Source organism: Cyrtonyx montezumae, unplaced genomic scaffold (assembly GCF_038088225.1).
Source record: "Cyrtonyx montezumae isolate F1298 unplaced genomic scaffold, pur_monq_1.0 scaffold_8, whole genome shotgun sequence".
NCBI lineage: Eukaryota > Metazoa > Chordata > Aves > Galliformes > Odontophoridae > Cyrtonyx > Cyrtonyx montezumae.
The window spans coordinates 67,321,185-67,334,847 of NW_027072089.1; positions in this window are offsets into that span (position 1 = coordinate 67,321,185).

The window sequence follows — 13,663 nt, forward strand, 5'->3', positions numbered from 1 at the left end:
TAAGAATCCTGTGAAGATTTACTGTTACAAAGTGAATAGCAGGACTTGTAATCATTTTTTTATGCCTTGTTCAATGGGCAAAAGCAGTTAGTCACTTTTTACAGCTGCTGAAGTTGCATTCTGAATCAATTCATGATTTTAATTGCGACTCTTGATATCCCATAAATTGTTGGCTTATACAGGGCCATCTCTTCTGCTTTTCAGGATGGTTGAGAAGGCACGGGTTGTTTTAAATGTGGGGTGCTTGGGAGACAGAGCAAAGCTGGGCACCCCTGCTGTGTGCATCTGGGGATGTAAAAGGTTTTTGTTTCGAGTTTTTGTTTCAAGTACTCAGGGCACATTTTGACTGCAGTCAGCTGTCTAGTTCAGAAGCCTCTGGAATGGGGAAAAGGTGATTCCTCATTAATCCGACTTAAGGAAACAAAAGTCTTCATGCTGTCCGTGTAAATATTACCTAATCTTAATCAAGATCTTCTTATGGGAACTTTGAAGCAAGTGAAATGTTGACAAAATTCTCAAAATGAAGGCTTTCTCCTGAGGCCTTTCCTTCTAATTTTCCAAACAACATGCAGCATTATCAGGTGTGTCATTTAATGTGTAAACTTAGCTGACATTTAAGACACATAGGTACTTGGGAGGACAGTGATGTGCAACTGAAGGTGTTAAACCAATTTCCGTGACCAGGCTCAATGCAAGGCTCACCACTGGAGGGCGATGTAAGTATATCGGTGCCGTAAGGGGCTGCGGCTGCGCTGAGCAGTAAGCTGAGGCCCAGCAGCTTTTCCCAGCCTCACCAGCACGTTTGTTGCCGGGTGGGTTTCTCCAGGAGCAAGATTATGCAGAGCTACGAAGCATTGCTGTTTCTCTACAAACTTGATACTTCCTACTACAAATGTGCTTCTCCTAGAGTTAGGAAAAAACCTGCTCTTTCAGACTGATGTTTTCTGTCTGAGTCCTGCATGGGGAGGATGTGTTGTAGCGTGAGCAGTTCCAGTCTGAGCAATCCAAAGTGACCAATCAGCCACAACCAGGGTCTCAAATGGAGCTGAGCAGTCTTGGTAATGTCCAGGCTCACTAGTGCTCTCTGCATTACCAAGGTGCATGGCCTACGTGCACTAAGCTGACTGACTCCAGAGACGATCCAAGCAGTGTATGTTTGAGCTAAAGCTGTGCAGAGAAGAAGAAACTCTGGGATTTGTCATCTTCTGTTGTAGAAAGCACATTTGCTCCCTTTTTGTAGATGCCACATGTTGCATAGGCAGCAGCAAGCCCCTTGCACAGTTCAAATGAACAGGGAGCAACCTACCTTGAGCCATTTTACCATAAAGATCAAGCTGGGAAAATTTTCCTCCTCCATCATAACCATGCCAAGCGCTATTAAAAATTACTGTTATGTGGGACATGTCTGTTAGAGCCCCTGAATTTGTACCACCAACCCAGGAGGGATGATTCAGCTGGGAGGAACTAGCCCCATTTGTCCTCTCTGTGGAGAAGTACCTCTCCATTTCACATCTTGGAGGGCTTCCCAGGAGCTCTCTGCCAGGGAACATTTCTCACCATGTTAAAGAGCCAATTAAATGGACTGACAGCGTTTGCTTTGTAAACAAGTCCTCCCTGTGATACAGCAGAAACAGTTTGCTAAACTCAGATGATCAGAGGGTAATGCTTTAGCATGTTCTCTGCAAGACACCAAACCTGTTGTACATGTGCTAGAATCTGCATCTTCATGATATTTCTCCCTAGGCTATTTAGGACCACTTTCTGTGCTACAATGAGGCTCCTGGTGTCCAGTACTGAACAGCAGCACTGAAAGGACCAGGACTCTGCCAGCTGCCTGACATCTACCTGCTCCTAAATATGGGACACCTCTGCCAGGACTCTGACAGCACTCTCCTTGCCTCCCCTCCCAGCTGTTTGGATACTTGTGCTGGAGGCACAGCTGTGTCAGCTTCAGTTAGACTGCTATCAAAAGTATGAAGTGGCAGATGCCACTCCCTTTCCCTCAGGAGCTGCATTTAAGCCCAGGCCCATACCCTTACTCCTCACTTAAGCTACCTTTTAACTGTCTGTGCCTTGATCCCAGTGCTGCTTTGATTTAGTTACTTGCTCTTGCCTCATTGTGATGGGCTTGCCAGGTGATCCGGACTCTTGGCCAGCCCTGACCACCATCACTGGACTTGCCCTGCATTTCCTGCTTGGCCCCATTGCCTATGAGCTGACCCTGCCTGCCCTGCTGTCCCCCAAAGTGCTTGGCCCACCTGTTCCTGCAGAGCAGCCAGCTCCTGCTGCATCCTGACAATGGCCCAACATCACATCCACAGGCAGAACTCACTCTGTCTGTTGTCTCTTGGGAGAGAATAAAGTTTTAATGCCAAACTTGAGTTTTTAAGTGGTTGAAAGGGAACAAGGGCCTGTCTCAAAGGACTCAAGGAGACACTGTGGGGCAGGCAAGCATTTGTATACTCTCTTTTTCTGAGGTGGGCAGTTGAGAGGGTCAAAGAGAGAAACACAGGAGGAGACAAGAAAGAGAGAAAACAGGCTGCTCAGGGCAGTGGTGCAGTCACCATCCCTGGAGGATGAACTGTGTGGATGCAGCATTGAGGGACATGGTTAGTAAGCACAGTGGGGATGGGCTGATAATTGGACTAGATGATCTTAGAGATCTTTTCCAACTTTAATGGTCTTATGAAAACCAAAGCAGAAGGAGGTGAGTGAAAAAAAAAACACAATAAAACTCATTAGTTTGTGTTAATAGTATAAGAAGACAAAAAATAAATGTACATGAAATATTTAAATGTTTAGTTGGAATTTAGATTTCATGATATCTAATATGGTATAGTGCTTTTTATTACACCACACAAGGAAAAATGTTGGTTTCTGTAAAATTCATACATAACCAAGTTGGATCTTCAAAAAACATTTGTTTCTTCCCTCCAAAGCAGGAGGGTGGTCTTTGCTGGGACAAACAGGGCCCATGTACACGGGGAATATCCAGTGTCACCTCAGCTGCTCCAGCCCGAGGGCATCAGGGCCACAGATTATCTCAGTTTCAAGAAGCTGCCTTGATTTATGTGCCTTATGTCACCTAGTTCTCAGTGTCTCATAAAAAACCCGTCCAACATGAAAATTGCTGAGTTCCCACTCTCTAACTGGACTGTCTGGTGGTGAGCCCCTCTGCCAGCTGCTCCTATTCATCACTCACTGGCCATTCCCATCACCCTGGCCGCAGGTGCAAAGCCCTCTGCAATCTCCTGACCTTTCTCCCACACATACATTGCCGCCTTCTCTGCTGCTCACTGCCAGGTCTGTCTCACCAACCAGGAGCAGGAGCTGATGACCCTCACCCTCAGCTGGGTTTTCCAGTGAACATAATGCTCCTCTAAGGACCCTTCAAGCAGCAGTGTGAGCTGACGTTAGCTGGTTTCTTATTTTTCACATCCAGCTACTGTGCTGGCTGGCATTTTGCTAGTGCCTTGACTAGGTGATTAGTTATGAGGTCTTCTCATTAACACGTCTCTAGTAACTGGAAAAAAGCCAAAGGCCAGGAAAGGCAAGTCTCCAGCTCCTCTTTTGAATTAAGGGCAGTGCCAAAAATTAACATTAAGTGATTACAAGATGTAGTGACTGGCAAGGTAGCTCGGAGAGATGGAAGGTGTCGCGTGGAGAGGGCTGGGGAAGCTGACATGTATGAAAACCTGCTTAGAAAAGATCCTCTGCTGCATAGATTTGGCACAGGCTTGCAGTGGAACATCATCTTAATGCTGGTTGTGCTGCCTTGCTTTTCAGCTGTGGTGACTCAGTCTCTAAGAAAAGCTACTGCTACAAATCTCATGGGAGCTCCATTTCTAACTCCTTGGGATCTCTGACAGGCTCTTTCTCTTGTTCCCTTCATTCTGGGACTAAACAAGTGTTTGGGAGCGGGACAGATCAGAACTGCTTAACTCCATCGTCCTTGACAGTGGAAAGTTGCAGTGACTATTTTGGTAATACAAAAAACGTAGCTATCCAGCTCTTGGTTGCTTAGGAAGAGCAGAAAACCTAAACAGAGGCACACACTTCTCAAAAGTAAGCACTGAGCACTGTTTTTGAGTAGAAGTGCAGAAGCTAACAGGACTAACAGAGTTCAGCAGATGCTTAGCAGCGCTAGCTTGACTTGAATTGTTAGCTTCAATTTCCATCTGAAACAGCGTAGGAAGAGGCAGTACTCGGCTATAGAGGGAGCAGTTCACAGCAGTAGAAAGCAGGTCATGCTACTAAGCCAACCTGAACTGCTGAAGCAGGAGCTAGTAGGTATGGGTATCCAGGTCCTTGGCTCACTCCCAGCACTGGAGGCTTAGGTGCTGAAACATAGCAGTGTGAGCATCCAAGGGACAGAGAAGTGATTGTGAGTATTCATGCAGTTAAAATACCCCCAGAGATATTTGCAAAAAAAAAGATACCACTTAGAAGTTAAGTGGCAATGAGGAACTGCTCTTCTGATGAAGCACGATGGGGACACAACAGTTCCTGCAATGGTTCAAAATGGGCTAGCACTTATGAAGGTTTAAGCAAGGCCACCAATGATATGATAACAGATGCCTTTTCAAGCCCACACAGAAAGAAATTTAGCAGCTCTGGTGTCTCAGTTGCTCAGATCAGGGCCCTAGTCCTGATAGCTCATGGTCTGTGTGTCAGAATATCTGTGGAAGGCAGAAGGAAAGTGATAGGCAGCAGCACACACATAGGTTGCACTTCAGTTTTGTTTGAAGTAAATACATGTGATTTGTCCAAATCACAAAGACAAATAGAGGCAATGAAGTTAACTAAGGCTAATGAGGGAGATCTGCAAGGCAGTGGCTCTGTGATCAGCATGAACATTTCTTTCAGTGTCCTGGGAGACCCTGGGATAAAGGGAAGAGCTGAAAAAGGGAGCTGAACATCATCCTTCCTAAAGTCAGCCTGTCTTGGAAATGATGTCTGCCTTTCTTCTTGATAAATGAAGGTCCCTCACCTCTAGCAAAGAGCTTCCCATTACTCTTTCTTCTTTAGTATATTTGGTTATCTATGTGAGAACAGCAACTTCCTTGTACAATTGCTCTCAGTCCTTAAGAACAAGCAGAAAGTTTAGAGGCAGGGCTATGAAATCCTACCTAGTCCATCCTGAGCATTCATCCGAACCTTCTGCCCTCCCTCATACAATCCTAACCTGTAAATACAGACATCCTCTGGACAGTGAGCTGAAAAGAGACCAAAGACTCACCAAAGAGAAACAAAACCTATATCAGAGCTTAGCATGAGTACTCATGCCAAAAAGTTGGAACACAGGAAACAGTGCATGAGGCTGTTCAGAAGTTATTGCTCTTTCTTTCCCTAGCATTAGGAATTCACAGCCTGTACGGTTTGCGGAGAGGCATGTGCTTACCACAGCCAATACAAGATCCAAACAGTGTGACTATAGACAGCTCTGTTTTAAACAAGGCAAATTCGTAGATTCATAGATTCATAGATACATTAGGTTGGAAAGGACCTACAAGATCATCTAGTCCAACCATCCTCCTATCACCATCCCTACCCACTGAACTACTAAATCAAATCCCTTAGCACCTCATCTAAACGCTTCTTGAACAGCGCTAGGGATGGTGCCTCAACCACCTCCCTAGGCAGGCCATTCCAGTGCCTGACCACTCTTTCAGAGAAAAAATGTTTCCTCAAATCTAATCTAAATCTTCCCCGATGCAACTTGTGGCCATTCCCTCTCGTCCTGTCATTATTTATCAGGGAGAAGAGGCCCACCTCCTCCTCACCACAACCCCCCTTCAGGAAGTGGTAGAGCACAATAAGGTCTCCTCTGAGCCTCCTCTTCTCCAGACTAAACAATCCCAGCTCCCTCAGCCACTCCTCATAAGACTTGTGCTCCAGACCCCTCACCAGTTTTGTTGCCCTTCTCTGAACACGCTCCAGGGCCTCAATGTCCTTCTTGTAGTGAGGGGCCCAAAACTGAACACAGTACTCGAGGTGCGGCCGTACCAGAGCTGAGTACAGGGGGATGATCACCTCCCTGCTCCTGCTGGCTACACTATTTCTAATACAGACCAGGATGCTGTTGGCCTTCTTGGCCACCTGGGCACACTGCCGGCTTATGTTAAGCCGAGCATCAACCAACACCCCTAGGTCCTTTTCCTCTCTACATTCTTCAAGCCATTCTGCCCCAAGCCTATAGCATTGCATGGGGTTATTGTGGCCAAAGTGCAGGACCCGGCACTTGGTCTTATTGAACCTCATCCCATTGAGCTCAACCCAGCTATTCAGCCTATCCACATCCCTCTGTAGGGCCTCCCTACACTCAGGCAGTTTGACACATCCTCCCAACTTGGTGTCATCTGCAAACTTACTGAGGGTACACTCAATTCCCTCGTCTAGGTCATCAATAAAGATATTAAACAAGATGGGTCCCAATACCGACTCTTGGGGAACACCACTCGTAACAGGACGCCAGCTGGACTTAACTCCATTAACCACTACCCTCTGGGCATGGCCCTCTAGCCAGTTCTCCACCCAGAAAAGAGTGAACCTGTCCACACCACAGGCTGCCAGTTTCCCCAGGAGAATACTGTGGGAGACCGTGTCAAAGGCCTTGCTGAAGTCCAGGTAGACTACATCAACAGCCTTTCCCTCATCTACCAGGCTGTTCACCCAGTCATAGAAGGAGATGAGGTTGGACAAGCATGACCTGCCCTTTGTGAACCCATGCTGGCTGGATCTGATCCCCTTGTTGCCATGCACGTGTCGTGTGATCTCCCTCAAGATCATCTGCTCCATAACTTTCCCTGATACCGAGATCAGGCTGACAGGCCTGTAGTTTCCCAGATCTTTCTTACGACCTTCCTTGTAGATGGGAGTCACATTGGTAAGCCTCCAATCTTAGCCACCAAATTAAATAAGTCATTAAGTGACCAAGAAAGGAACTACTGGAGCTGGTCAGAGGAAATTTGTTTGACTGTGCAGAGAGATAATGCTTTCAGAGCCTTTTGTCAGAACACAGCTCCAGCAATAGAAGTGCCTCAAACATTTTACTTCTGTAGGAATTCTGTATGGGGTTGTGTAGACAGTCAGCTTCTCATTCCTCAGCTACAGCAAAATGATATTGTCTTTGAATGAGACCATGTCAGACTTCCATGTCATTATTTATCAAGTTATTTGGTGTGTGGCAAGAGCTGTGTAATTTAAGTTACAAGTGTCAAACTCAAGTTTGTCTAATGGTTAAATCTATTGTGTAGCTGGGTGACAGGTCTCTTTCCACATTTAGCACACACAAGACATTAATTCCCTTGACGGACCAGGAACTCCTAAGCTGTTCATCCGCATAGATGAGGCAATGGACTGATATAAGACAATGAGATACAATGCCAACCTATGAGCCAGCAGTGTGCCCTTATAAAGAGCATGGCCAGTAGAGGGAGGTGATCCTCCACCTCTACTCTGTCCTGGTAAGGCTGTATCTGGAGTATTAGGTCCAGTTCTGTGTTCCCCACTTCAAGACAGAAGCCAGCAGAGGGTCAGAAGGATGATGAGGGGCCTGGAGCATCTCCTTTATGAGGAAAGGCGGAGAGAGGTGGAACTGTTCAGTGTGGAGAAGACTGAGGGGGGATCTTATCAGTGGTTATCAACACTCTAAGAGAGGATACCAAGAGGATCTTTTCTGTGGTGCCCAGCAATAGAACAAGGGGCAGAACAAGGGACAGAAAGCAGAAGACAGGAAGCTCTATCCAAACATGAAGAAAAACTTATTTACTTGGAGGCTGACAGAGTACTGGAACATGTTGCCCAGAGAGTCTCTGCTGGAGATATTCAAAACCCATCTGGAAGCTTTCCTGTGCAACCTACTGTAGGAAATCTGCTTTAAGCAGGGATTTGGACTAGGTGATTTCCAGAGATCCCTTCCAACCCCTAAAATTCTGTGATTCTGTGACTGGTTGAACTCCTATCCATATTCACAAGTGTTTAACTAATTGCTGCAGGAATATTCAAATGTGCATGTTGGATTTCCACAGAGACTCCCTCCAGACAGTTCCTGTTGTGCTCAGGCCAATTCTTATGTTTCAGTATATAAATTAAGTGAGTGGAGAATCTGGCCACCTCAGAGACTACTGAGGGAATGCAGCACTGATCAAGCTATATGCAGATAATTATAAATTATCGGAAGAAACTGTTTCAGCACATGAAGAAATGGGTCCACAGAGCAGTCTTCTGTAGATAGTTCAGATAATCAGGGGATGTCTTATATAATATTTTTAAGATAAGTAATAGCAATAGACTTTGCATGTGCTGGTGAAGATTCATAGGACTATGGTCCAGCTAGATAGAAGAATTTAGCAAAACAACAGTTCATGAAGTCTCACCTAATTCTTCTGAAGACTCCATTGTGAAAATCCTTGGAAGGACTCCTCCATCATGACATCAATCAACTGTCCTATGTAATCAAGTTCAGATCCATGCAATTAAATAAAATTTATCCTCTTTTCTTTTCCTTTGGCAATACTTCAAGGCCCTGAATCATTTTCACAATTCTTTTCTAAATATACATATACATACTTCTCTGAGCACATCTGATGACCTCCCTATTGGAGAACACATTCCTGCCACTGATCTGTTTAGTACCAATCCTAGGCATTTGTACTCAGCTCAATCTCATGCTGTTAATGTATCAAGGTCTCTTTTCAAGGAATACAATCCCAAAATGAAGTCCAGTGTGTTGGGGTTAACAGCAAGGAAACAGTCACTGGAAAGGAAGTGGTGGAAAGGAAAATTGAGGCTCAGGGTTAGGACTTCTGGTTCTTTGCCTAATTCTGGGAATGCAGTCATATATATGCCTGCCAGTTAAGGAGCTCTGGCGTCAGGATTATTGAATATTGTTCTTTGGTCCTGTGTTCTGGGTGACTTAATTTACAGCTCAGTGTCTCAGTCAGTGAGATTTCACCCACTGATGCAAACCATTTTTGGTGGTGGGTGGCCAGTTATGCAGGGGCTGTAAATGTGGACAATGACATCCATTTACTCCACTGCAGCAACAATACTTTCTCTCTTGATGTCTCAACATTCCTATGACCACCTGGCAGCCCCCACATACCACGTGCCATAAACCCAGTGATGGAAGGAAAGAAAAGGACAGGGGCATCCTGTTACAGCCCAGTCTCTGCCAGCCCTATCCAATTCCTGACGTGCCATTATGCAGCCAAAGACTAGTGGGAGGATTGCAGGCTGCTCAGGGGCTGGTCAGAATTGCTGCCTATCACAGCTCGCCTTAATCCCAGATTTCCATTATGTAGCAGTCCAGAGGATGCCAACCAGTTCAGCAGTTCCTGGAGGTAGCCCAGCAACAGTAAACTCAAACAGAGGCTGGCAATGGCTACCTTTAAAGCCATGCAGAAGGTTGCCAGGAGGCCCAGCATCCCCTTGCCCTAAACTCTTCCAGCACTGGGAATAGAAGCTGCCCATCCTACCCAAACAGCAGCTGCTCCTCAGGCAAGTGTGCTCATATGTTTCCAGCTGAGTGATGAGCAGTCCTAGTGGGATAAAGGTGCTGCAGTTTTCTCTGATGTGCTATGAACAGTATGAGTAGAAAGGAGGGCAAGTTCAAGGACATAAGTTTCCAGAGTCCAGGAGCAGATGGTAAACTTCCATGCCTTCAGACTAGTCAATATGGACTGAACACAGCACTTTATGGCTGATTTACACAATAGATCCAACCGCAAACAACACAAGACACTCCTAGCCTGGGGCTCATAGCAGCATTGCATACAACTACACACATACTGGAGGCATGGAAGCCACAGCTGTGCTATGCTCAAGGGACCATCTGGGCGGTGAGAGAAGCTCCATGCATGTGGTGCCTGGGTGACACTGCAGTGCTCATACTGCTATGGATTAACATTCCTTGCACTGAAGAAAGACACTTACCAAGGATTTCTTCCTTTTTTCATGCTCTGAGGTGCTTTCAGAGATCTTCCTTGTGTGATGCTGTTTCTCATCTTTCCCTTTCTGAGTCTTTGGTCCACCTTTCTCTCTCTCTCACCCCTCTCTTGTTCACAACCATGAGCCTTAGGGCACTGACCTGTAGCAGCACATCATAAAGGTGCAAGCCATTAAATATATTTCTACCAGTAAGGCTGAGTAGCCATTAATTATTCAGTAGATTCTGAAAGGGGTGCAGGCAAAGAGGCTCTGCAGAAGGAATTGCCAGGGGTTAAGCCTGCCCAGCATGCTCCTGAGAATGCTGGTTATGTTAGCCCTGTGTTCAGCAATCTCTTCAAAATTTACCACCCTTAATAAGATGAAACAATTTCTCAAGAGAGAGTGTCAATAGCAACAACTGTCAACAGAAGGACAAGGGGATGTTAAAGCTGTCACTGTTTCCTACTTGGCTATGGAGAAGAGATTCAGCAGAATCAAGTTATGTCAGCACATGGCTGTCCTTGCTGTGCCTCCATCTCCCACTCCATCAGTGAAAAAGGAAGACAATAAGCTGAGGTAGGCAAAGAGCATGGCTGGGGACAGGGACAGGGGGCTGAGAGCTGCCTGTCCAAGGGACTGTTTGCAGCCTGTAACCAGTGACCCTTTGTAGCTGCACATCAGGGGTAAACTGAAAAACAGACTGTATTAATCACTTACAGTAAACTATCAGCAAAGCTCTGGCAGAAGTTGACCTTGGTCAGAGTTAACACCTGAAAGGTACTACCAGGGCCCCAAGTGAGAGTGGGAATACTGTGCAATTCCACCCTGGAGCACAGGGGTCAGCCAGAGAGACAAGTCCCTGGTGGGGGGCAGCTTGTAAACAGCAAAGAGGGGTTAGAAGTGCAATTAGTCTGTGTGACAACTGTGACCACCTTCTGTCACCACCCTGGGCTCAGCCAAATCCCCCTTCCTCCCTCTTGCACAAAGCTGAGCCAAGGGTTAGGGCTTACACACATGCACAACTGCCTGTCAGCCCCAGGGAAAAACAGAAACACAGCCACAGCAACGGGCAGGCCTGTATAAGGGCAGACCTGTATATGGGCAGGCCCAAACTATTGGTTGGCAGAGCTTAGCTGGGCTGTGAGCAGGGAAATCTAGGGCTCTGAGAACGGTTATGGGATTTAGTACTAATCAGTTCTCACCTTGTGGTCAGTCGTGACACTGACAGCCCATCAAAGCACAAGGAGACTTTCTGTCATGCTATGGGTGGCAAGGTGCAGTGCAACACGAGGTACAGGATGAGGAAAAGATGGAAACTGTTCCTTTGATCTCTCTGCCTAAGCCATTTTAATCTTGTTCACACATCTCCACTCAAGGATATAAGATTCATTTAAAAAAAAAATGTAATGAAAGACTTATGGCTGACACTCCATGAGCCATCTCATATTTTTCAGTCAGGGAACTGCTCTAGAAACTCTAGAAGAAAGCAGCTGGGCTGCAGTTGTGGCCAGCCTGCCTCCCATGTCAGTGAGGATGAAAGGTAACAAATTCTCACCATCTTTTCCTTCAGCTCTTGTCTCTTTCCATTCCTGTGCTCAGAGGGACGTTTGTTCAGAACAGAGTATTATTTTATTTTGTTTGATTGTTTTTATCATTTTTGAGGTGAATGTCAAAACTCAAGAAAAAGCAATGAAGAAGAAGGCAACAATGGGCAATATAGGTTCATAGGTTCATTAGGTTGGAAAGAACCTACAAGATCATCTAGTCCAACCATCCTCCTATCACCATCCCTACCCACTGAACTACTAAATCAAATCCCTTAGCACCTCATCTAAACGCTTCTTGAACAGCGCTAGGGATGGTGCCTCAACCACCTCCCTAGGCAGGCCATTCCAGTGCCTGACCACTCTTTCAGAGAAAAAATGTTTCCTCAAATCTAATCTAAATCTTCCCCGGAACAACTTGTGGCCTGTCATTATTTATCAGGGAGAAGAGGCCCACCCCCTCCTCACCACAACCCCCCTTCAGGAAGTGGTAGAGTGCAATAAGGTCTTCTCTGAGCCTCCTTTTCTCCAGACTAAACAATCCCAGCTCCCTCAGCTGCTCCTCATAAGACTTGTGCTCCAGACATATATAGTCTATAATATATAGTTTCGTGTCTGCCGTGCTATATTCCCTGGCTTGCTATGCTTTCCTGCACTCATTTCTGGGCTCTGTTGCTCAATTCTTTGGCACTCTCAAGAACTGATATCACAGGAAGGTCAACTTGGAGCACTGTTCAGGAGACAATGCTACAAGAGAAGTCTGAGGAATACAGAGGATTACTCTTTCACTAACTTTACTAAGAAACTGAAGGCACAGTCCTTGCAGTGGTATTTAGGGTTTAAGTGGGAAGAGGTGGAAGTAACACAGAGTCAGACTTGACATGGCAGATGGCAGAAGAAAGATAATAAGCTGCAATCTTCTAGGAATGAGTCCAGAAGCTTAATTGGAGAGATCCTGAAAGCTGGAGCTGTGTTCTTCCTCTTGTCACAGTGTCAGCCAGTCTAATAGTGTGACTTTCCTCAGACTCCTTGTAGAAGGGAGAAGTGGCACTGACCACAACATCCAAATATACATGCTCTTCCAAGAGCCATGGGATGCACGCACTAGGGCACTAAGAGCTGTGTTCACACCTCTTGTTCTGCAGCTGCTGTATCCAGAACTCACATAGTGCAGTGAGCTCTGTAACTGAACAATTTATCTCTTGATTCCATCTCAGAGAGGAGTGAAGTACCAGATCTTACCCTCCCCTTTGCAGTCACCTGATGCCTCTTTGGGGACGACACCAGATCCGCCCCATACCTTGTGCCTACATGAGCTGAAGTCTTGCCCTTTACTGCACCAGGCACCCAGCCAGCCTGCTTGCAGCAAGCAGAAGGAGCGTGCAAAGGGCCAGCGTGTTTGCACGCAGCTCCGTTCCATTCGGCCTCTCCCAGCAGCTGCTGCGGGGGTGATGGGGACAAACAGATCCTTTTTCAGACCCCCTGTGGATAGGCTTCAACAGGTCTGCTTATTCATTGATTTAAGAAATCCAGATGCAGTTATGGGTGAGCTGATGATAAAAGGAGCCCAGGCTGGGCGCTTGGATCCAGGCCTTTGGTCACTGTGTTGGCTGCTGCTCTTGCTTCATTGTAACTGCACCACCACCAAGAGCTTGGTGCAGTTACAGTGCTGATCTCATCACTAAGTTGTATATTGCACAACTTTCGGACAGCAGAAACATCTTCCACCTAAATTTCAGGACTGTAACAAAGGAGACAGGCAAACAATCCTGGCCATTGTCTCTGGTCACTGCCAACAGCATTTGTCAGATTGTCCACCAGGCAGCACCAAGACTCTGATCCTCATCAACATAATGTACTCCTGCAACACACAGATGGAACTGGGCACTCTGAACTGTTGCCCACAGATGTCAGTGTTTCACCAGTTTAAGTTCACTTTAATTTGCAATTAACTTTACAGCTTTGTGCAATAAACTCACCCTTTTTGCTCATCCCTTCTCATCGAGTCAGTTTTTCAACTTGTGCCCAGCACTGCTGAGATCTCTGCCTGCAATGCCAAGCAGCTCCAAAGCAGAGACACTGGAAGCCATGCACATCTCCAGATGCAGCACTGAATGTTCTTGGCATGAAAAAATGTTGCAGAATCACAGAATGGCTGACACTGAGCAGAACCTCTGGAGATTGCCTAG